This window comes from Vigna angularis, chromosome 1 (genome assembly GCF_016808095.1).
Source record: "Vigna angularis cultivar LongXiaoDou No.4 chromosome 1, ASM1680809v1, whole genome shotgun sequence".
NCBI lineage: Eukaryota > Viridiplantae > Streptophyta > Magnoliopsida > Fabales > Fabaceae > Vigna > Vigna angularis.
In genome coordinates, this window is record NC_068970.1 from 37,627,401 (window position 1) to 37,654,122 (window position 26,722).

At 36.7% G+C, this 26,722-nt stretch overlaps 1 pseudogene; it reads left to right on the top strand.

Moving 5' to 3' along the window:
* On the top strand, positions 1-26,178 carry LOC108327335 (uncharacterized; annotated as a pseudogene).
* Positions 26,179-26,722: the final 544 nt, after the last annotated feature.

Consider the following 26,722-nt stretch of genomic DNA (forward strand, 5'->3'; position numbering starts at 1 on the left):
ATGTCCTTGAAAATCAAGGAAGAGGTGCAGAAACAATTCGATGCAGGATTTTTGGCTATGGCAAGATATCCACAATGGGTAGCAAACATTGTACCGGTGCCTAAGAAAGATGGCAAAGTTCGAATGTGCATTGACTATCGTGATTTGAACCGTGCAAGTCCAAAAGATAATTTTTCTTTACCACACATCGACATTTTAGTTGATAACACAGCCAAGTTTTCGCTATTTTCATTCATGGATGGTTTCTCAGGATATAATCAGATCAAGATGGCGCCAGAAGATATGGAAAAGACAACCTTTATCACGTTGTGGGGAACTTTTTGTTATAAGGTGATGTCCTTTGGGCTCAAGAATGTCGGGGCAACATATCAAAGGGCGATGGTAGCACTTTTTCATGACATGATGCACAAGGAAATCGAAGTTTATGTGGATGACATGATTGCAAAGTCCGAATCGGAAGAAGAACACATTCTCAACTTGAAGAAATTATTTGAGAGATTGAGAAAGTATAAACTCAAGTTAAACCCCGCCAAATGCACATTTGGAGTGAAATCTGGGAAATTGTTAGGTTTTGTGGTTAGCCAAAATGGGATAAAAGTTGATCCTGACAAGGCGCGAGCGATAATAGAAATGCCTGCGCCTAGAAGCGAAAAGGAGGTTCGAGGTTTTCTGGGTAGACTGAACTACATTGCTAGATTCATCTCCCAATTAACCGCTACGTGTGAACCAATGTTCAAGTTGATACGAAAGAATCAGGCTGTAGTTTGGAATGAGGATTGTCAAGCCGCTTTTGAAAAAGTCAAACGATACCTGCAAGACCCTCCTGTATACGTCAACCTGAACCAGGAAGACCGCTCATTTTGTATTTGATTGTATTGGATAAGTCAATGGGTTGTGTGTTGGGTCAGCACGATGAAGCTGGGAAGAGAGAGCACGCTATATACTACTTGAGCAAGAAATTCACAGACTGCGAACAAAGATATTCATCGTTAGAACGAACTTGTTGTGCATTGGCGTGGGCTACTCATCGCTTAAGGCAATACATGTTGAGTCACTCAACCTGGTTGATATCCATGGTGGACCCTATCAAGTTCATTTTTGAAAAGCCTGCTCTTACTGGAAGGATAGCTCGGTGGCAGATGTTATTGTTAAAATATGACATCGTATACGTTACTCAGAAATCTGTCAAGGGTAGTGCATTAGCAGAATACCTGGCTCATCAACCCATCAGCGATTATGAGCCAATGCAACCCGAATTTCCCGATGAAGATATCATGGCCTTATTCGAAGAAAGCAGAAAAAACCGAGACGAAGAAACGTGGATATTATTATTCGACGGAGCCTCGAATGTGATAGGGCATGGCATAAGGGCAGTTCTTATCTCTCCAGAGCATTAGTACATACCAATGACAGCAAGTTTATGTTTTAATTGCAAAAATAACATTGTAGAATATAAGGCCTGCGCTATGGGTATTCGGGCGGCAATAGGGTCCAAAGTGAAAATTCTGGATGTATATGGAGATTCAGCTTTAGTCATCCACTAGTTGAAGGGAGAGTGGGAAACTAGGGATGAAAAATTAATTCCTTACCAAGCTTACATCAGGGGATTAATGGAGTATTTCGACGCCATCACATTTAACCACATACCGCGAGAAGATAATCAATTAGCAGACGCGTTGGCTACTTTATCATCAATGTTTGAAGTTGACCAAGATGCAGAATTACCAATGATTGAAATGAAGAACCATGCGGAGCCAACATATTGCCATTTCATCGAGGAGGAGGTAGATGGTAAACCTTGGTATTTTGATATCAAGCACTATCTTAAGACCCGAGAATATCCTGAGAAGGCATCTGAAAACGATAAAAGGTCGTTAAGAAGGTTGGCTGGCAGCTTTATTTTAAATGGGGATATTTTATACAAGAGAAATCATGACATGGTTCTCCTCAGATGCGTGGATGCAAAGGAAGCAGAGCTGATATTGAAAGAAGTGCACGAAGGTACATTTGGCACACACATGAATGGGCACTCAATGGCCAGGAAGATCTTGAGAGCTGGTTACTTCTGGTTGACCATGGAAAAGGATTGTTGCACACACGTGAGGAAGTGCGAGAAATGTCAGATGTATGCAGACAATATCAATTTGCCGCCCACGACCTTGAACGTGTTGTCTGCACCTTGGCCATTTTCGATGTGGGGGATAGATGTAATTGGAGCTATAGAGCCAAAAGCGTCAAATGGACACCGTTTCATACTAGTCGCAATCGATTACTTCACCAAGTGGGTTGAGGTTGCTTCTTATGCCAACGTGACTAGAAAGGTGGTGACTAGATTCATAAAAAAGGAGTTGATCTGCAGATACGGGTTACCTAACAAGATTATCACTGATAATGCCACCAACCTGAACAACCAGATGATGGCGGAATTATGTGAGGAGTTCAAAATTCATCATCTTAATTCTTCTCCTTACCGTCCAAAGATTAATGGGGCAGTAGAGGCTGCTAATAAGAATATCAAGAAGATTGTACAAAAGATGGTGGTCACCTATAAAGATTGGCACGAAATGCTTCCTTTTGCTTTACATGGATATCGTACATCAGTACGAACGTCAATTGGGGCAACACCTTTCTCGCTTGTGTATGGGATGGAAGCGGTACTTCCATTTCAAAATACCACCGCTCAGCGGTACCAACGCAAAGTCAAATCTCCCCTCAGCTGCACTTTCACCCCTCAGCGGAGCCAACGTGTGTTCTTAAGTGCCGCTCAGTGGTTGATAACAGTTGAAAAACTGTTATTTTCATGCTTAAATTTGATACTAAAAGCAACCTTTAACACTTAGAAACTAGCTTGAAATCATGTTTTTGGTTATATTTTCATAAATAAGAGAGCTGGACAGGTTTATGCTTGATTTCAGTGTTTTATGCAGGTTTTAAGGTGAATTTGGTGAAAGAAGTGAAGAAGGACAAAAATGGAATCAGAAAAGACATCAAAAAGTGCAAAAGAAGAAGCCGCAACCACCGCTCAGCGGCAGTTTACCGCTGAGCGGCACTCAGAAACTCACGTTGGTTCCGCTGAGGGGTGAAAAGGCCGCTAAGGGGGAAGAACCAACTCATGCACTTACCGCTGAGCGGTAGTTTACCGCTGAGCGGCATTATTTTGGGCTTGGGCCTAATTTTCTGCATTATTACGAACAGTATATAAGCTTTAGGTGTTCCTAGGGTTTGTATCTTTAGCTGGGACGAAGCAAACACTCTCTTTTCCACCCCTTTGAAGGAAGATCTTGGATGCTCAGGCTACCTCTCTACCTTTCTAGGGTTTTATCTTTCATTCTTTCATTATTATTTATCTAGATTCACCATGAATATGGTGAACTAAACCTTGTATTGTTGTTGGGGAATCAATGTAGTCTTGTGAAACTCTCATATATGGAATTAGTGTTTAAACATCTTATTTGAGATACATGCTTTCTTTCATCATTAGTTAGGGTTTTTCCTCTTTGCTCAAAGCATGCATTGTTTAACTCATTCATTGTCATGATTATTGATTTTGTCGATATGGGAACGTACGGGGAAGTCTAGATCCGGGGAATTTCTCCCAATAGCATATTGGTTGCCTTTAAGCTCCTGCACTTCAGAACTAATTACTAGGAATGCTAGGAATTGTATGAACTCGTAATTAAGGATAGGCCTTCTTGACAAGGTAATTTAGAGAGTGGCATTAACATTGATGAAAAGATTGATGAATTCCTAAAGTATATGAGAGTGGATAAGATGAAATTGATAACCCCAACAACATACTCATCCATATCATTCGTTACGTGTTTGTTTTACTCTTTTTGCCGTTGATCCAATTCATTCATACATGTTTAAATACTGTCTTTTGCATTTTAAACCTACAATCAATCGTTCATAAGTCTTAGATAATCAACAAATCAGATAACTAACTAGGCCGTGAGTCCTTTGGGAAAACGATACTTGGTCTTACCTAGTTTTATTACTTGATACGATTCGGTCACACTTGCCGATTGTTAAACAAGTTTGTGGCACCGTTTTCGGTGTTCATAAATTTGTCATCAAGTTTTTTGCGCCGTTGCCGGGGACTCGTGGTTAACTAGTTCATTTGTTTGATTATTGATTATCTTTGACTTGTTTTCTGTTTTTATTTTATTTTATTTTATTTTTTTTTCTGTTTTTATTTTATTTTATTTTTCTGTTTTTATTTTTCTGTTTTTATTTCCTATCTTCTTATCTTTTCAATTATATCATTTGATTTGTTTTTATCTATCTTCTCTATCTTTTTGTGCTAACAAAAAATTTCTAGAGTTTTATGCCTAATGTTTGCAGGATGCAATTCGGACAAGAATTTAACTATATGGGCACTCAAATTCTACTAAGGTAATTTTAACCACTGGTGGGAACCTCAGTTAAGCATGGAATTTTGGCAAGCTTGCGAACAATTTAAGAATCAATCACCACAACAAAGGCAACAACGACCCTCTCTATCAGGAAGAAGGATCACGTTGGAGGAGGCAGTTCAACACTACATACAGATACCTAATTGTCATCACTAAAGCACTCAAGCTGTCGGACAATTTGATAGGCCATCACCACAACAATGGCCACCACCACAACAATGGCAGCAACAACCCTTTCTATCAGGAAGTTTGGATAGTTTGGGTGACACCCTTCAACGATTTTTGAAAAGTTCTGACGCTACTCAGAAAAGCATTGAAGAATCATGTAAAAGGATGGAGATGCAGCTTCGTTACATTAGTCAGAGATTGAATGATGAGGTTAATACTGAAGTTAACCCTAAGGAGGAAGGGCAAGCCATTATCACTGAAAGTGACAACATTCTTGATGAGAAAAAAATAGGGGGCGATGAGGAAAAGATAGAGAGAAAAGAAAAAGAAGAGTTGAGTGAGAAAAATAAAGATGAAGAAAAAGAAAAAGAAGTGGTTGAGAGAGAAGAGAGAAAGAAAATTTGTGTGAAAATAAAGAAGTTGAAAAGAAAAAGAAAAGGGAAGAAAAAAATAAGAGAACAGAAAAAGAGAAAATTTAGGGAAAGAAAAAGGAAGAAAAAGAAGATGAGAGGAAGGAAGAAGAAATCTTATGAAAAATCCCATCCTCATCTAAAGAAGAATCATAGGAAGGAAAAGAAACTTAAGTGCTTTATGGAAATCTTCAAGAAGTTGGAGATTAAAGTTCCTCTGATTGAGACACCGCAACAGGTTCCTGGTTTTATCAAATTCCTGAAGAACTTCAGTAGAAAGAAGAAAAAGAAGAAAGAACATGAGCTTGGGTCAAGCTAGTGACGTTAAAAGAGCGCTTGCTGGGAGGCAACCTAGTGATTTAAGAACTTTTAATTTTTGATTTGGTGATGTAATTTTGAACTTTTGGGTATTTTTGTTTTTGTTATAAGTTTGTTACAGGGTTTACATCTATTGATGGATGTTAGGCGGAAGAGTATCTACTGAAGGATACTATGTTTGTATACACCTACTGATGGGTGTTGGTAAGAAAGATTTGCATCTACTGAAGGGTGCTGGAGGATTTTGGGTCAGGCTCGTGACGTTAAACAAGCGCTACCTGGGAGGCAACCCAGTTGATTGATTTTATCTGTATTGTTTGTTTTTATTCTGCTTTAGTTGCATGATAGGGATTGAATGTTTGAGTGATCTGAGACCTTAATTGCAGGAAGCCAGTTAGGGGTATGTTTAGGATGCATTTAGGTTAAGCTAAGGAGAAGGAGAGCACTTCCCGTAAGTGCCGCTGAGCGGCAAACTACCGCTAAGCGGTAGTGTCGCAGAAGGGGCTTAGGTTGCCCCTCAGCGGAACCCGAGCCCATTAGGGTATTTTTATACCCTAAGCTGCGCCTTAGTTATTCTTTTTAGATTCTTCTCTGCACACACACTCCTACATACTTTTCCAAGGTTTTCTAAAACTTTTCCCTCATCCCTTTTTGAGAAAATTTCTTTTTCACTCACTTTCTCACTTGTTGTCCATCTAAGTTTGGGGTTGGGAGAGAGCATCATTGATGGGGATGAGTTTTTCAAAGCACTAGAGCAGGATTTGTTTTATCATTCATTTATGTTTTTAGAATAGGGTTTGATGTACTCAATTGGGAACTGTATCTGTTATGATGGTTTGCTTATGATTGTTGTTGTTTGATAAGTAATGCCTGATGATGCTTTGATATTGATTGATGTTGAGATGTGTACATTACATGCTTATACAGGTGGTTCAGAAGCTTTGTGAACAAATGCAAGTATTGTGATTGTGATTGTGATATTAAGCAGGATGTGTATGTCAAATGTGAATGAGCTTATATGTGAGGTTTTGAGGTCCAGAGTTTTTGTGATTGAGTGCTATTACTCTGAAAGCATGAATGACTTTGCCCAGGTTTGTTATGATTGAATTACTTGCTTGTTTGCATTATATGATCAAGGCCGTTTGTTGGTAGCCCTTATATTAGCCAAATTGCATGAAATAAGCCACTAAAAGAGAACACTTTGTGTTCTATCCTATGAACCCTTAGCCTTGAACATGATTTAAAACCCTTGTTGAAAAGCTTTACCTTGAGTTAAGTAGAAAATGTTTTGTGGTATTGACAAATGTTCAAGTTTGGGGTTGTTGGAAAATAGAAAGGGAAATTGAAAGCATTGAGCTAAGAGCTAAGAAGTAAATATGTGAAAAGCAAAAAGAGAAAGAAAAGAAAAAGCAAAGCTCAATGCAAAGGAAAGTTGGGAAAGTAAGAATGATTGTGTTTATATGATTCTCTTAACTCAAGGGTTTTGTGATCTAGAAAAACCAATTTTCTTGTTAGCCCAGCCATATTATAAGCCATTGAAAAAGTCCTTGTGATGATGCATGCTTGTGAATGTATTTGATTGTGATTAAATGAAAGGCAAAGTCAATTCTTGTGACATTGTGGTAGTAGAGTGAATGAGTACTTACCTCTTATACACTTGTGTTTGAGTGAAACACTTTACCTAGTGAGGAAATATTCCATGAGCACATGAACATCCATGCTTAGTTGATTGATCATTCATGAAAAATAGCAGTTGTTGGATATTAAGTGATTTTGTGAACACCAAAGCATGTGCACATCTTGATTGAAATCTTTGTCATGAGTTTGATTGAAGTTTTCACTTATCTTGAAAAGAGGATTTTGAATGGAGTAAACCATTGTACAGAAGATTGAGTTACATTTTGTTTGCTTGAGGACAAGCAAAGTTCTAAGTTTGGGGTTGTGATAACAGTTAAAAAACTGTTATTTTCATGCTTAAATTTGATACTAAAAGCAACCTTTAACACTTAGAAACTAGCTTGAAATCATGTTTTTGGTTATATTTTCATAAATAAGAGAGCTGGACAGGTTTATGCTTGATTTCAGTGTTTTATGCAGGTTTTAAGGTGAATTTGGTGAAAGAAGTGAAGAAGGACAAAAATGGAATCAGAAAAGACATCAAAAAGTGCAAAAGGAGAAGCCGCAACCACCGCTCAGCGGCAGTTTACCGCTGAGCGGCACTCAGAAACTCACGTTGGTTCCGCTGAGGGGTGAAAAGGCCGCTGAGGGGAAAGAACCAACTCATGCACTTACCGCTAAGCGGTAGTTTACCGCTGAGCGGCATTATTTTGGGCTTGGGCCTAATTTTCTGTATTATTACGAACAATATATTAGCTTTAGGTGTTCCTAGGGTTTGTATCTTTGGCTGGGACGAAGCAAACACTCTCTTTTCCACCCCTTTGAAGGAAGATCTTGGATGCTCAGGCTACCTCTCTACCTTTCTAGGGTTTTATCTTTCATTCTTTCATTATTATTTATCTAGATTCACCATGAATATGGTGAACTAAACCTTGTATTGTTGTTGGGAAATCAATGTAGTCTTGTGAAACTCTCATATATGGAATTAGTGTTTAAACATCTTATTTGAGATACATTCTTTCTTTCATCATTAGTTAGGGTTTTTCCTCTTTGCTCAAAGCATGCATTATTTAACTCATTCATTGTCATGATTATTGATTTTGTCGATATGGGAACGTACGGGGAAGTCTAGATCCGGGGAATTTCTCCCAATAGCATATTGGTTGCCTTTAAGCTCCTGCACTTCAGAACTAATTACTAGGAATGCTAGGAATTGTATGAACTCGTAATTAAGGATAGGCCTTCTTGACAAGGTAATTTAGAGAGTGGCATTAACATTGATGAAAAGATTGATGAATTCCTAAAGTATATGAGAGTGGATAAGATGAAATTGATAACCCCAACAACATACTCATCCATATCATTCGTTACGTGTTTGTTTTACTCTTTTTGCCATTGATCAAATTCATGCATACATGTTTAATTACTGTCTTTTGCATTTTAAACCTACAATCAATCGTTCATAAGTCTTAAATAATAAACAAATCAGATAACTAACTAGGCCGTGAGTCCTTTGGGAAAACGATACTTGGTCTTACCTAGTTTTATTACTTGATACGATTCGGTCACACTTGCCGATTGTTAAACAAGTTTGTGGCACCGTTTTCGGTGTTCATAAATTTGTCATCAACGGTAAACTGGCATTGAGCGGTACTTACGACTTTTCTTCTTTTGCACATTTTGAGTTCTTTTCTGATTCCATCTCTATCCTTCTTCACTTCTTTCATCAAATTCACCTTAAAACCTGCATAAAACACTGAAATCAAGCATAAACCTGTCCAACTCTCTTATTTCTAAAAATATGAACAAAAACATGATTTCAAACTAGTTTCTAAGTGTTAAAGGTTGCTTTTAATATCAATTTTAAGCATAAAAATAACAGTTTTTCAACTGTTATCACAACCCCAAACTTAGAACTTTGCTTGTCCTCAAGTAAACAAGATGTAACTCAATCTTCTACACATCAATACAATGGTTTACTCCATTCAAAAATCTTCTTTTCAAGATAAGTAAATACTCAATTAAGCCCATGACAAAGAATTCAATCAAGACATGCACATGCTTTAGTGTTCACACAATCACCTAATAACCAACAAATGCTACTTTTCATGAATGATCAATCACTAAGCATGGATGTTCATGTGCTCATGGAATTTTTCCTCACTAGATAAAGTGTTTCACTCAAACACACAAGTGTATAAGAGGTAATCACTCATTCACTCTCCTATCACAATGTCACAAGAAGTGATTTTGCCTTTCATTTAACCATAATCAAATACATTCACAAGCATGTATCATCACAAGGACTTTTCAATGGCTTATAATGTGGCTGGGCTAACAAGAAAATTGGTTTTTCTAGATCACAAAACCCTTGAGTTAAGAGAACCATACAAACACAATCATTCTTACTTATTCCCAACTTTCTTTGCATTGAGCTTTGCTTTTTCTTCTCTTTTCTTTCTCTGTTTCTTTTTCTTTTCACATACTTAAATTTTTTAGCTCTTAGCTCAATGCTTTCAATTTCCCTTTCATAACTTTCCCAAGAACCCCAAACTCGAACATTTATCAATACCACAAAATATTTTCTACTCAACTCAAGGTAAAGCTTTTCACAAAGGGTTTTCAAATCATGTTCAAGGCTAAGGGTTCAAAGGATAGAACACATAGTGCTCTCTTTTAGTGGGCTAAATTCATGCATTTGGCTAACAAAAGGGTTACCAACAAATGGCCTTGATCATATGATGCAAACAAGCAAGTGATTCAATCATAGAAAACCTGGGCAAAATCATTCATGCTTTCAAAGTAATAGCATTCAATCACAAAAACTATGGAGCTCAAAACCTCACCTATAAGCTCATTCACATTCCAGATGTACACATCCTGCTTAGCATCATAATCACAATCACAACAACTTGCATTTGTTCACATCTTGTGAACCACCTGTATAAGAATATAATGTGCACATCTCAACATCAATCAATATCAAAGCAACATCAAGCATTACTTATCAAACAACATAAGCAAACCATCATAATAGACAAAGTTTCCAATTGAGTACATCAAACCCTATTCTAAAAATAAAAACAAAAAATTCAGAACACTGGGTTGCCTCCCAGTAAGCGCTTGTTTAACGTCACGAGCCTGACCCAAAATCTCAAGGATCAACCAACTGCATCATTGTGGACAAGCGTTGCACTTCTCCTCCTAGATAAGGCTTGAGACGTTGACCATTCACCACCCAACTTTTCTGTGGATCATCAGCAGCTGGATCAAGTAGATCAATTGCTCCATGTGGATGCACTCCTTTTACTACGAATGGTCCTGACCATTTTGTCTTCAACTTCCTAAGAAATAGCTTCAATCTTGAGTTGAATAATAGCACCTGCTGCCTTGGATTAAAGACTTTATTCACCAGCTTCCTGTCATGATAAAACTTAATCTTATCTTTATAAGCCTTGGATGAATCATATGCATGTAACCGCATTCATTCAAGCTCCAGAATCTGCCTTCTGCGTGTGCTCTGAGTTTCATAAGGATCAAAATTCAAGAATTTTAAAGCCCACAAAGCTTTATGCTCCAACTCTACTAGCAAATGGCATGCTTTTCCATAAACTAATTGAAAAGGTGATAATCCTATGGATGTCTTCATTGTCGTTCTGTAAGCCCAAAGAGCATCATCCAGTTTTAGTGACCAATCCTTTCTTGATGAAGTGACAGTTTTTTCCAGGATCCTTTTTATCTCTTTGTTAGATACCTCAGCTTGTCCATTGGTTTGCGGATGATAAGGTGCAGCTACCTTATGTCTCACTCCATAATGTTTGAGTACTTTTCCTAGCTGATAATTGCAGAAATGAGATCCTCCATCACTAATTAACACTCTTGGAGTTCCAAAACGTGAAAATATATGCTTCTTCAAAAATTTGATTACAGTGCTAGCATCATTTTTAGGACAAGCTAATGCTTCCACCCACTTACTCACATAATCCACTGCTACCAATATGTATTCATTGTTGAAAGATGGAGGAAAGGGTCCCACAAAGTCAATACCCCAGCAATCAAAGACTTCAACCTCTAAAATGCCCTGTAATGGCATCTCATGACGTCTAGTAATTGTCCCTGCTCTTTGACACTTATCATAGTTTCTAGCATGATTATGAGCATCTTTAAATAGAGTTGGCCAATAAAACCCTGATTGGAGAACTTTTGTTGTTGTTCTTTCTCCATTAAAATGTCCCCCATAAGGTGATTGGAGCATCTTTAAATAGAGTCTAGCCGTGACAAATGATCAGCAATCAAGTTCTCACTCTCTTTCTTATCATGGATCTCCACATCAAATTCTTGCAAAAGTAACACCCATCTAATCAAACGTGGCTTAGAGTCTGGCTTTGTCAACAAATATTTGATAGCCGCATGATCTGTATAAATAATCACCTTAGACCCAATAAGATAAGGTCTAAACTTCTCTAAAGCATATATTATAGCTAGGAACTCTTTCTCTGTAGTAGCATAATTCAACTGAGCATCATTCAGAACTTTGCTGGCATAATAAATTGGATGAAAGATCTTCTCTTTTCGTTGGCCAAGAACGACTCCTACTGCATAATCACTAGCATCACACATTAGCTCAAAATTTTTATTTCAATCTGGAGCTATAATTACTGGAGCTAACACTAATTTACTCTTCAATGTGTCAAAAGCTTTCAAACATTCTTCATTCATCACAAAAGGAGCATCCTTCATAAGAAGATTACTTAATGGTTTAGCAATTTTTGAAAAATCTTTGATGAACCTTCTATAAAATTCAGCATGACCTAGAAAACTCCTGATTCCCTTTACATTTGTTGGTGGAGGCAGTTTCTCAATGACTTCTACTTTGGCTCTATCCACCTCAATCCCTTTAGAAGAAATTTTATGTCCCAGCACAATTCCTTCTGTTACCATGAAATGACACTTCTTCCATTTGAGAACAAGATTTGTCTGAACACATCTTTTAAGAACAATATCCAAATTGGCCAAACACCTTTGGAAAGAATTTCCAAAGACTGAAAAATCATCCATGAAGACTTCAATGCACTTTTCTAGAAGATCTGCAAAAATTGCCTGCATACACCTCTGAAATGTAGTTGGAGCATTACATAATCCAAATGGCATCTTTCTATAGGCAAAGATACCAAAAGGACAAGTAAAAGCCATCTTCTCTTGGTCTTTTGGATCTACCACAATTTGATTGTATCCAGAATATCCATCTAGAAAGCAATAAAAGGCTTGACCTGCTAATCTCTCCAACATCTGGTCCATGAAAGGAAGAGGAAAATGATCTTTCCTAGTGGCTTTATTTAGCTTCCTGTAATCAATGCACATTCGCCATCCAGTAACTGTCCGAGTAGGAATAAGTTCATTCTTCTCATTATGAGTTACTGTCATCCCGCCTTTCTCTGGAACCACCTGTATTGGACTTACCCATTCACTGTCAGAAATTGGATAGATGATACCAGCTTCCAAAAGTTTCAACACTTCTTTTCTAACCACCCCCTTCATTATAGGGTTTAATCTTCTCTGTGGTTGAGCACTCGGTCTATAGTCATCTTCCATAAAGATCTTATGCATACAATAAGTTGGACTGATACCTTTAAGATCTGAGATTGACCACCCAATTGCTTCTTTATTAGCTTTCAGAATTTCTATCAACTGTTCTTCTTCTTTTGGAAACAAAGAGTTACTGATGATGACTGGCTTTATTCCATCTTCGTCTAGAAAAACATACTTCAGATGTGATAGTAGTGTTTTTAATTCTAACTTCTTTGCTTCGACTTCTTCTTCCTAATCAATTATCTCAAACTTTGTATCCTCCTCTGAAATCTCATTCAATGTTTCCAAATCCATCATGCATTCTTTAATTAATTTCTCTTCTCCTTCATCTAAATCTTCACATGCATCAATAAGAGTTTTCTCTAATGGAGAAAGATAATGCACCATCCTTTCTTGCTCCATACAAACTTCATCCAGTTCGTCAAGTTGAAAACATGTTTTATCATCATTTGGATACGTCATGGCTTTGAGTATGTCAAAGTTTACCTCTTCATCATGAACTCTCAATTTAAGCTTCCCATTCTCTACATCAATTAAAACTCTAGCAGTCTTCATAAAAGGTCTTCCAAGAATGAGAGGCACATCACCATTCCCTTCCATCTCCATTACAATAAAATCTACTGGGAATACAAACTTGTCAACCTTCATTAAAACGTCTTCAACCACTCCACATGGATATTTAAGAGATCTATCTTCCAATTGAAGAGCCATTCTAGTAGGTTTGAGTTCCAAACCTTCAATTGTTTTAAACATGGATAGTGGCATTAAATTAATGCTAGCTCCCAAATCAATCAATGCTCTTCCAACTTCCAAATCTCTTATGGTACACGGAATAGTGAAGCTTCCTGGATCTTTAAGCTTAGGAGGTAATTTTTGTATGATTGCACTGCAGTTACCCTGTACTTTTATAGTTTCCTTTTCACTGTACTTGCCTTTCTTTGTAAGGAGTTCCTTCAAAAATTTTGCATATGATGGCATTTGTTGCAATGCTTCAGAAAATGGTATAGTAATCTCCAGCTTCTTAAACAACTCATGAATCTTTCCAATTTTTTTTCTTTCTCCTTCCTTGAATAATTTTTTGGATAAGGAAGTGGTTTTTCAAACTCTTTTTCTTTTTGTCTCTCATCTCTCTCTTCGCTCTCTTTCTTTTTCCATTCATTTTCTTCTTCTTTCTTTTTCTCTCTCAAATCTTTCTTTCCACTCACATGTTTCTTTTTCACTCTCATTTTCTTTCTCCTCTCTCTCTATTTTTCTCTCCTCTAACACCTTACCACTTCTGGTAACAATGGTCTTACACTCCTTTCTAAGATTACCATTTTTAATTTTGTCAACTATTTGCTCGCTATAGATCTTCATATTTTTAACTGCAACTTCAACATTCTTACAATAAGATGCATTCGTCTTTAAGAATTGTTGGAAAGTCTCGTCAAGTTTTGTTGTATTCCCAGATGGAGTAGGTTGTGTTTGCCATCTTTGCTATTGCCATTGAACCATTGCAACATTTTGTATTTCTTATGGTAATTGAGAAAGTTTCTTAATTACTTCTTCCAACTGTTGAGAAATAATCTTATTTTGAATAAGTAGGGCATCATTAGATTGAAATTGTAGCAACTCCTTCTGACTAGGAACTCCTCTTTCCCTATTCAGCTCATTATCATTGGGAGCCAGTTTGTGTGCTTCTGGGCGCCCCAGTAAGGGCGCTGAGCGCCAGCTTTTTCCCGCACACCACCTGGGCGGCAACTAAGGGGCGCTGAGCGCTAGTTTTCTCGCAGTTTCGCCCGGTTTCCCCCACTTAGGGCACTGAGCGCCAGCGACTGATGAACAAATCTTTAAGCCCCAAAAACGGAGTCAAAAACTTGTTAAACCCTCGGTAAGTGTAACCGAATCATATCAAGTAATAAACCTGGTAAGACCAAGTATCGTTCTCCCAAAGGACTCACGACCTAGACAGTTGTGTGGTTTGTTGATTAGCTAAGACTTATAAAACCGATTGATTAAGATTTAAATGCAAATACTCAAAAGTAAATATGTATGCATGAATTGATCATTGGTAAGAAGAAACAAAACACGTAAATTGAAATATATGGATGATTATGTTGTTGGGGTTTATCAATTTCGTCCTTATCTACTCTCATGTATTCAGGAATTCATCTTTCTTCATTAATTGTTAATGTCACTTTCTAAATTACCTTAAACCCGATGTCTCGGCGAAGAAAGCCTAATCATAATCACTAGTTTACAATGTGGTGTCTCCCTAGCAATTAATCATGCATTATAGTGAACAGAGGCTTAAAGGCAACCAACCATCATACTCCTATGTCTAGGTTTATACTACTATTGGGAGAGATTCCCCAGATCTAGATTTCCATGTATGTGTCCATATCGACAAAATTAATGATCATAACATCGAATGAGTTAAACAATACATGCTTTGAGCAAAGAGGAAAAACCCTAACAATTAATGAAAGAAAGCATGTATCTTAAAGAAGATTTTGAAGAACAAATTCCATACATGAGAGCTTCAAAAGGACTACATTGATTCCCCAACAACAATAAAGGTTTAATTCACCATATTCATGGTGAAACTAGATTAAATACAATGAAATAGTGAAAAGATAGAACCCTAAAAAGTGAGAAAGGAGCCTTAGCATCCAAAATCCTCCTCCAAGGGGTGAAAGAGTGTGTTTTTGCTTCGTCCCAGCCAAAGATGATTGACCTAGGTTAACTAAAACCTTATATAGTATTCTAAAAATTATAGAAAAGTGAGCCCAAGCCCATTAGAATGTCGCTCAACGGTAAAATACCGCTCAGCGGTGAGTGCGTGTCCTCTATTCCACCCCTCAGCTGCACTTCTGCCCCTCAGCGGCGTCATTGAGTCATGAAGAACACCGCTCAACAGTAATTTCTGTTGAGCGGCACTTGGTTCTTCTCTTCTTGTGCACTTTTTGTGTCATTTTCTGATTCCATCTCTTTCCTACTTCTCTTGTTTCATCAAATTCATCTAAAAAACCTGCAAAAACAAGGAAATCAAGCATAAAACCTGTCCAACTCTCTTATTTCTAAAAAAATAAGCAAATGCATGATTCCAAGCTAGTTTCTAGTCATAAAGGTTGTTTTTTATATCAATTTTAAGTATAACAATAACAGTTTTTCAACTGTTATCAGCGACATTGGCCCATGATCCAATTCAGCCTTATTTAAGGACTTGCACGACCTAGGATTGGTATCTCTTGATGGCTTCAGCATAGAAACACACTTTTCACCCCTTGGAGGCAGATTTGGGGATGTGGGAGCTCTCCTCTTCAGTTTTTAGAGTTTTTCTATCTCTTCCATTTTATTGTACTTCTAGTTTCTCTATGATAATGGAGAACTAAACCTTATTTGTTGGTGGGGAAGATGTAACCTCTAAACTCTCATGTATTTGAATTGATTCCAATTTATATATGCTTCTTTCATTAATTGTTACCGTTATTCTTTTTTGCTATATGCTTGTTATGTTTAACTCATTCATGACATGATTATTGGTTTTCGTGATATGGACACATACGGAGAAACCTAGATTTGGAGAATTTTCTCCCAAAAGCAATATTTCCTAGACATAGGGATATGAGTTTTGGTCATCTTAAGCTTCCGTTCGTAATGCATAATTAATTATTAGGGAGACAAGACATTGCAAACTAGTAATTAAGGATAGGCTTTTTTCACCGAGACATCGGGTTCTAAGTATTTTAGAAAGTGTTGTTAACAATTAATAAAGAAGAAGAATTCATATATGCATGAGAGTAAAGATGGTGAAATCTAAACCCCAACAACATACTCATCTCATATTATCAACATCATCCATTCATTATTGTGTTTAGCCTCAATTGATCAATTTGCATTCATATTTACTTTCTTGTTTTGCATTCAAAACCCTAAAATTGTTCTTCAAAGTCTTAATTAGTTAAGTAATTACATGATTTTCTAGTGTCGTGAGTCTTCTGGGATAAGATACTTGGTCTTACCATTTTATATTACTTGATATTATTCAGTACACTTGTCGACATCCTAACAAGCCTAAATATGAAAAACCTTTTTCAAATCCTTGTCTTGAGTTGAGTAGAGTATGTTTATATGGTAATGGAGAATGGTTCAAGTTTGGGGTTGTGGGAAATTGGAAAGAACTTTGTGAAAATCTTTAAAGAGCATTTAGCAAAACAAAACGCAAAAGAAAAAGAAAAGAAAAGAAAAGAAAGAAAAGAAAAGGTTAAGCTTAATGAAAGGAAAGTTGGGAATGAATTGAAGATTAGTTTCTCACATAAAAGGAGAAAGAAAGATTATTGTTAATGTAAATAAATGAATTTTGCACTCTCTTAACTCAAGGAATTTTGTTATCTAGAAAAACCAATTTTCTTCTTAGCCCAGCCACGTTACAAGCCTTAGAAAAGTCCTTGTTAAGATAACTTGCTTGTGAGTGTGTTTGATATTTGTTAAATGAAAGGCAAAATTGATTCATGTGACATTGTGATGGTAGAGTGTAAGAGTGTCGCCTCACTATACACCTTTGAGTTGAGTGAAACATTATCCTTGGTGAGGAATTGTTCCATGCATTATAGGATAACTGTTGGAATCCTGCCTGACGTACATGCTTCAGTGTTCTCTTTTTGTATTTTTACATTTTATTGTATATGCATTTTAGCTTTCTTGGAGTATGGGTTATTATAAATACCCATCTCCATCAATGTATTTGGGACTTTTGAGATTAATGAGAATTGAGTTTTCTGAAATCAGAAACAATTCTCCCTTGAGAGTCAAGGCTAGAGAGTCCAAGGACTTCCTCTAGCCACCTTCCGGCACACTACCTCCATTTTCATTTTCTCCATTTACCTTTGTGCTTATCTCCCCTCCACACTACCTTGGTGCATCAGTAGCAGCCACATGCATGCGTAAGCGCATTTCATCCATATAATTCAACATTTCTTTCCTTGAAGAGTCATTCACACCATTCTCCACATTCTCTCTCGCAAGAGCATTTCTCCATCTCACAAGCCACATCTTTAGGTTTTCATCTTCTCTGTAAGTTTCATATCTTCGCCGCTTCATCATCACAGAACATCAAAACCTAGGTTTCTTCTCCTCTTTCACCATTGCTCTTTGATTTCACCTATTAAAATCCATTTTCCACCGATTAAACACCTTTAATCCATTTGATCTTCATTATACACCGATCAATCTTGTATTTGAACCGATTAATATTTAAGGACCTGTACATGTTAGAGTTGGTATCTTTGGGCAGCAAAGACGCATAAACACACTTTTCCACTCTCTCGAGACAAAATTAGATGCGGGAGCTTTCCTCTTCAATTTCTAGGGTTTTTCTATCACTTTCATTCCATTGTACACCTAGTTTCTCCATGATTATGGAGAACTAAACACATTTGTTGTTGGGAAAGATGTAACCTTTAAACTCTCATGTATTTGAATTTGTTCTGAAATATTATATGCTTCTTTCATTAATTGTTAGGGATTTTCTCCTTTCCTCTATGCTTGTTATGTTTTGATCATTCATGGCATGATTATATGGTCTTCTTTGTTATTGGAAAATACCTAGAAACCACGATGTGGAGAATTTCTCCCAAAAGCAATATTGCCCAGGGATGGGGATAGGAGGTTTGGTTGTCTTAAGCTTTTGTTCGTAATGCAAAATTAATTATTAGGGATGCAAGGAATTGTGGTCTAATAATTAAGGATAGACTTTCTTCGTCGAGGGATCGGGTTTTAAGAAATTTAGATAGTGACGTTAACAATTGAATGAAGAAGATGAATTCTTATATGCATGAGAGTAAGGATGGTGAAATCTAAACCCCAACAACATACTCATCTCATGTTATCAAAATCATCCATTCACTTTTGTGTTTTGGCCTTATTGATCAAATTGCATTCATATTTACTTTTTCTACATTTTGCATTCTAAACCAATGAAATTTTTTTTAAGTGTTAATTAGTTAAGGTATTACATGATTGTCTAATGATGTGAGTCTTCTGGGATACCATACTTGGTCTTACCATTTTATATTACTTGATACAATTTATTACACTTGCCAATGTGTTAACACAATGTACATGGACTAACACTCAACCTAGTTGAGAAGAAAAGCTTATGCAGGTCTGATGATTGATTACTAAATTGAAAAGAAAACTTCAGTACACAGCTGAATTGAATCGATTAAGGAAGAAGTAAAATTGATTATTTTTCGTCAATATGGTTTAAAGTTTCTTAATTGGTGAAACATTCATTGAAAATCTCACTTTCTGAAATCCGTTGTGAATCTGTTTGAGATTATCAATGGTTACACTCAATTGTATTAGCTTCAAGCTGTATCTGAAATGCTTTGATATCTGTAATATATTTTTTTGATACATTGCTTGAAACGTTTTTGAATCATACATTCTCTAATATATCTCTATCATGTTATTCTGAAGTTGGAATACGAAATAATGCATATTGATAGGGGGAGCTTAATATTCTGATACATAATTGTTCACATGTAAAAGGGGAAGACATTCAAATCATGTGAATTACATATTATTGACAGGGGAGCATCTTGAGAACAATATTTGTTGATGTATCTCTGCTTGTATAAATGTCTTTGTATTTAGGTAATACATTGTGCAATAAATCCTTCTTTGCTAATGCCCAAAGGGGGAGAGATATTTGAGACAATTGAATTTGAATATGTGTCTGTATGTATCTGTTTTAATCTGTTTGAAACAATTTCTGATTGTGAATTGTACATCATGGTTGTTTTATTGATCATGGTCGTGCATCATCAAAGAAGGGAGAGATTGATGATAAGGGGAGCAATATGAGTGTTGAACCCACTCCCTAATGTGTTTTTTTTTATGATGACAACACATTTACTGTAATAACACAGATGTTGTCATGTCACTACAGAAATATGTTTCTATGTGATGAAATACATATGTGAATATGGAAATACTTATTGCTTGATAAATGCATATGTTGACATGTTGTTGGTTGTGCATACTACTGCTTTTGATGTGTTCATATTTCTGTATACATACTATATGTTATGTGTGATGAAAACCACAACCACAAAAGCATATCTGCATGACTTAATCGATTACACTATTTTTGTAACCAATTAAGCTCATCAGACAACTTATGTTTTGAACTGTGGCAAAACAACAAGTTTGAATCGATTACATGTTGTTAAATCGATTAAAACTCGCGTCTTTGCATACACCATTTTCAAATGTGCTGTGATGAGTTTCTGAAGAGAAAAAGTTTCAAAATCTGTTTAAGTGTTAAGCTTAATCGATTACACATTTTATGTAATCAATTAAGTCTGTTATCTTCTTAAATCGATTACGCATTGATTGGAAGGGTGACTTGATCTAGGCATTGAGGTCAAACCAGGATAAAAACTGTTTTTGTTCTTCTTTCCCTATCTCTTTTACTTTAAATTGCATACGCGTTTACTTACATTACAAGAAAGTTTAAAGATCATTCTAACTTTGCAAAAACATTTGAAAAGCATTCATTTTTATAAATCACCAATTCCCCCCCCCCCCCCCCCCCCCCCCCCCCCCCCGGCCCCCCCTCTTGGTGTTGAGAAACAAGCCTCTTTAATTCTAACAAAAACCACTTTCCAAACCCCCAACAAGTGTTTGATCTAATGACTAAACCAATATTTGGTCCTTGAGAGATGACCTATGAGTCACTTTCTAGCTTATACTGCACTTTATTAGACATTAATTTGATTCCGGTACAGCCTCAATTAATTTGTATGATGATTTTGTGGTTGTTTTGCACCTGAAATTCACATCCCAAATCTTTGTTCCAGCAGCTGGTCCATGCCATTTGATGCTACAAAGTTTGTCTAATGCGACATGTGCTCAAAAATTGGCTAAAGGAAAAAAAATACCCTTTCTACTTTAGTAACTTTAGGAATTTCTAGAGCTTTTCTTTTGAGTGTTGAAGCTTTATTCTTAACCATTTATTTGCTTGTTTGTGTCTCCTTGCTAATCTAGGTTTTGTCACCTAAAAATTCCATTTGAGATAGCCTTGTTCATTTTGACCTTTTCTTGCTTTTCTCCTTGGCTCTTTTTCTGTTTTTTGTGGTGTTGATCTTTTTTGGTGTAGGTTTTTCATCCTATAGGTGATCCAAAATGTTGGAGGTAGCATCTTAGGTGAATAAGGCCTTGTGGAGAGCTTGAAGTCTTGGTTGAAAACAAGAAGACAAGAGACACTTGGTGAGGAAGAGAGATTTCATTATATTTTCTTTGCATTGTAAAATTGTCTTTGTTTTCTCTTTGGTTTGTAATATTTGGCTTGTTAGGGGATTGTCCTAACAAGAAAATTGGACAATTATTATTTAAATGTTATTTGTAGTTGGTGGGTAAGAGGGAACCAAAGTTCCTTCTGATTCATCATTAGGCCACATAGCGTAGATTTAATATCTTTCTTTAATTGTGATAGTCTAGTGTCTGTCAACTTGTATTTCAAGTTTAAATCCCTTTGAGAAGTTTGGTACAAGGGAACTTCAGTTAACCTTTGACTAGGAAAGACTTGGTTTATAGGCAATCCATAATGACTCACCTCTCTTTCCTAGAAGTGAACTTAAGCTTCTCTTTTCTCCTTAAGTCTTATAAGAATTTAATTTGAAATCCTAAGTTTGTTTGCAGAAGTCAATTTCAAAAATCTTAAAAATGTCTAGGATTATTTGCGAAAATAATTTTTCAAAATTCTTTTGAAACAAATGAGTTTTATAGTATCTTGCATTTAAGTCACGACAAGGATGAGCTACATTATCAAGTTAAGAATGACCTTTCATTCTTTGGTGAGAATACTAGTGCATTATCATACCTAGCATGGGAGAAAGAATAGAAGAGTTTCATCCATTCCTAGTTAGGCATGGTAAATATCATATACTTAGTTTATGCATCTCTAGGCTTGTAGGACATGCAAGTGAATGGTGGAATCAAAGACAAACTAAGGTTGAGAAAGGTAAAAAATCTCCAATTAAAGATTGGTTGAGTTGAGAGCATGCATGAGAAGAAAATTTGTTCTTTCTTCCCTTGTAAAAATCCAAGAGCAAATATGTGACATGAGAGAACTCATTAAAAGAGGAAAAGCTTTTCTAAAAACTGTAGAAGGGTTCTTTGAACGGAAAGATGAATTTGAAGAAAAAACAAGAAAGCTCTTGAGTGACAAGAGAAAAAGAGAGATTCAAATAAGAAAATATGAACAAATGAGAGAGATAGAAAAGAAAGAAAGAGTTGAAAGAAAATAATGTCTTGCTACCTTAGAAGAAGAGCTTAGAATTCTTAATGAAAAACAAGAAAAAGTACAAAAGGATTTAAGGAAGATTAAGAGAAGAAGAGAGGAAGACAAAAGAAGGAAGAAAGAACATAGAGAGAATGAGGAGCATGAGAAAAGAGAGAAAGAACAAAGAGAGAAAGTGATGGCAACCCCTTTAGGGACTTCCCATCCAAAGAAGTATCAACTTAAGACTAAGAAAGGGAAGTTCAATAAACAAAAGGATTTTTTATTTCTAAGTCTTAGAATGTTCTCTTTAAGTAAATACATTTACCTTGTTTTGTAGGTCACCAATAAGGGTGGAAAATCATAGCCAATCAATCAAAGAAGCTTGGTGAGATAAGGGAAGCAAAGGAGGTAAAGAAAGGAAGAAAGGAAGTGCTTTTTGGATTGGAAAAGCAAAGCTGATATACAGCATACGACCAGCCAAGCAAACCAGCGTTTCCACTTTCTTTTAAAGCATGTTTTCCATATTTTACACGTGAAAAACAACAAGCCCTGTAACTTCTTCACTTGAGCACGTTTCAAATGTGTTTCACCTGGAAAACACAAACCATGCTGGTCACTTTCATCAGCATATTGGCAGCTTCTTTTGCACGTTTCCTCCGGCTCCAGCAACTGAGTCTGGCTTGCTTATTGCCCTCCGTAAAGGTATACGCTCTATCCGTAACCCTTCCCCCCATTATACTGTTCTTAATTACCATAGATTATCTCCATCTTTTTATACTTATCTCTCATCCATTTCTTCTGTGTCAATTCCCAAATTTGTGGGTGATGCCTTAACTCATCCTGGTTGGCGTCAAGCTATGATGGATGAATTAAGTGCTTTACAGGAAAGTGGAACTTGGGAGCTTGTCCAATTACCATCTGGAAAGTCTGTTGTTGGTTGCAGGTGGGTGTATGCTATCAAGGTTGGTCCTGATGGCACAATTGATCGTCTGAAAGCTCAACTGGTTGCCAAAGGCTACACACAGATTTTTGGTTTGGATTATGGTGATACTTTTTCTCCAGTGGCAAAAATGACCTCTGTTCGCCTATTCATTGCCATGGCCGCTCTTCGACAATGGCCTCTTTACCAACTTGATGTCAAAAATGCTTTCCTTAATGGTGATTTGCATGAAGAAATTTATATGAAGCAACCGCCTGACGTTGTTGCTTAGGAGGAGTCATCTGGATTGGTATGTTGTCTTCGCAAATCCTTATATGGCCTAAAACAGTCTCCTCGGGCCTGGTTTGGTAAATTCAGTTGTGTTGTTCAACAATTTGGTATGTCTCGTAGTGAAGCAGATCATTCAGTGTTCTATCGCCACTCGAGTGCTGGATGTATCTACTTAATACTGTATGTCGATGATATTGTTCTCACAGGAAGCGACTATCTTGGCATCTCTCAGATGAAACAACACCTTTGTCATCATTTTCAAACCAAAGATCTTGGCAAACTCCGGTACTTTTTGGGTATTGAAGTAGCACAATCCAATGATGGTATTGTCATATCTCAAAGGAAGTATGCGTTAGACATCTTGGAGGAAACAGGGTTAATGAACTGTAAATCTGTTGAGACACGTATGGACCCTAACATCAAACTCCTACCAAATCAGGGGGAGCCTTTCTCAGATCCTGAACGGTACAGAAGACTAGTTGGTAAATTAAACTATCTTACTGTTACGCGTCCTGACATTTCCTTCGCAGTTAGTGTGGTGAGTCAATTTCTAAACTCCCATGTGAAGACCATTGGGATGCAGTTTTTCGCTTACTGAAGTATATTAAAAGATCACCTGGAAAAGGTTTGCTATATGGCCCTAACAACGATACAAAAATCGTTTGCTATTCAGATGTTGATTGGGCTGGTTCCCCTAGTCTATTCTTTATTAAGGGCATTGGCCCATATCTTACAATATAAATAAACTACCCTATGTGTATGCAAAACACACAAGGGATATTTTCTCCCAATCTTCTCTATTTCTCATACATTCCATTCAATTCTAAATTCTAGTGCTAATTTTTGGTAAAGAGTGTTGCATAATTGCTTATAGCTACTGTGATTTGGAGCATTTGGTTGTTTCAGTGCAGTTTAATCATTTGTGCAAGTGTATTTTACCATTTGAAACCTGTGTGCACTAATCATTTGGTCATTTTTGAGCCTATGTGCAAAATCACTTCCTAAACCATCAATTTTGCCTACATTTGGAAGTGAACTAGTGATTTTCTGCTGCAGTGTGATTCCTTGTTGTTTCAATGATTAAACACTTTCATATTGATGATATAAACTTGCTTGAAGCTTCCATTAAGCCTTAGAATCACTGTCACTCATTTTTGCCACTGAAAGCACCATTTTCACACCACTTTTCTGGTGCAATTTTCATTTTGTTGTTGTTTGAAAAATTTTCAATCTTTAAAACTCATTTCTGGATTGGCAAGAGCTGGGTTTATGTTTCCAAATACCATGACATGATTAATACACTGTAAAGCAATCATAAAATGCAATTTAAACCCTGCAATCCAGTTATGACCCCAAAACCCAAAAATCCCAAAATTTGAAACTCATTGGGGACTTTCATCAAACAGTTTGCAAAATTATCAAACAGTTTCACTGCACTTGATTTTGATCTTTGTTTTTGCTTTTTCTTGCTTGTTTAATCTGTTCTAGTGTCTCTCCTCGGTTCCTTTTGTGTCCCTCCTGTGATTCAAAGCTTAAATTCACTTGAATTCAACTTGTTTGGCTTCTAAATTGTACCCAAAATTTGTTCTGCGAAAATTACATCCTGGTGTAGCAGCTGTTTTGTTTGTTGATTGGTTTGGTGTTTGCTTTGGTGCTGTGACGTATTGGTGCAACTTCTCTACCTCATATTCCTTGCTAAAAGAGGGTAGCATCTTAGGAAGTGGATGAGGTGTTAAAAGGGCTACAAGCTTGGACTCCAAGTGCATTTTCTTCTTGTTGTTCCAGCACCATTTCAGCAGCAGAAACACAACATTGTTGGCATTCAATAAATCCGAAACTGCAGCCACTCTTAGCCTTGTTCAGTTATACACCTTTTTAATTGTAATTTTGGCTTGGTATCACGGAACCTTTGTAGTTTCACTAAATTTTGTCTCTCATTTCCAACTTAAAGTGACTTGGGAAAATGCTTTTCAAGCAATTCCAAGAGCACCATTGAACATTGTAATAGTCTAGTATACGCATCTTAGTGTGGAAGTGTGTCAAGTGGCTCCAAGTGTCACTTCCACTTTCACTTAGGGCCGTGTTTCATCCTTCCATTTCCATTTTCATTCTTTATTTAATATTTTGCTTGATGTTTAATTTCTGTTTTAAGTCTTCGTGATATCTAGGTGCGCACTCATATAGATAAACCTTCTTTTGGTTTCTAGGCGCATCTCATTGTTGCATTCCAAAATTTTTTGAAAGACTTCTCCATTGAAACTTGGGTAAGAAACAGGAGAAACTCTGGCTAAGGAAGGACAAGGTTTTTAATCTTGTCCGTGGAGACCCACCTCTCCTTCTTAGGAGCTATTCGGTTTCTTCATCTTTAGAATCTCTCTAGAAGTCATTCACCAAAAATACAAAAACAATCTTTGAAAAGTTTTTGACTCAACACTTGTGAAGCCTTTCAAAACTCTTTCAAAAATATTTTCTCTACTTCACAAGTATGAGTAACTCTAGTATTCAAGGTACCTTTCATCATGATCAAGACAATATGCAATTGAGACAGGAACTTAATAGAACTAAAGCTGAGTTAAATGAACTCAGACAAATGATTAATAACCTCACTCTCAATCAGAGAGGACAAATCATGAGGAACACTCTCATAGGCAACACCATGATCATGGTGATCATTCCCAACATAGTGATCACAATAGTTTTCATCCTTATGATCACTATCAACACCCTCCTAGGAGACACCGTCATCATAGAGACCATCATGTGGAACCCAAATTAGACCTTCCCCCCTTCTATGACAGAGATAATGTGAAAGAATATTTTGAGTGGGAGATGAAGGTTGAACAGATTTTTGAGTGTTACCACATAGATGATTGGAGGAGAGTGACCCTAGCCACCTTAACCTTTCAAGGTGCAACCCTCTATTGGTGGACTTCCATCATTAGAGATCAAAAGATGCATGGTGACTATACCATCCACTACTCGAATGAGTTAAAGGCAGCCTTGCATCGGAGGCATGTTCCAGCCTACTATTCCAGAGAGGTCATGGACAAGCTCCATAAACTTGAACAAAGAAATATGAGTGTTGAGGAATATAGACAAAAGTTAGAACTACTCATGTTAAGAGCTGGAATCAAAGAGGAAGAGAGATTCACCATAAACTTGTTCATTGATTGTGGATAGTGGTTCCTCTTGAAATTGTTGTAGTTCTAGAGTGGTGAACAAATTGGCCTTACCTACTATTCATCATCCCAAGCCTTATACACTTCAGTGGATAACAGAGGATGAAGATATAGTAGTAAACACACAGGTAACCATACCAATATCCATTGGCAACTATGAAGAAAACATTTTGATGTGATGTTGTTCCAATGAATGTTGGGCATGTATTACTTGGTAGGCCATGGCTATATGATCATAATCTCACTCATGATGGCTATACCAACAAAATAACTTTCCTTCATAAAGGAAATAAAATCACATTGATTCCTCTTACACCTCAACAAGTGAAAGAAGATGAGATAAAAATCAAAGAAAAAATTAAAAAAAAAAAAAGAAAACAAGAAAATAGGTTGGAAAAGCAACCTTCTCAAGAAAAGAAGATGGAGACAAAGGTATGCATGTTGTTAACTTCTTCACTAACAGGTAAAAATACCTTGACTCTTCTCAAAAACATCACTTTGTTTCTACATTTCAACATGGGGAATATTCCAAACAAAGTGAAACC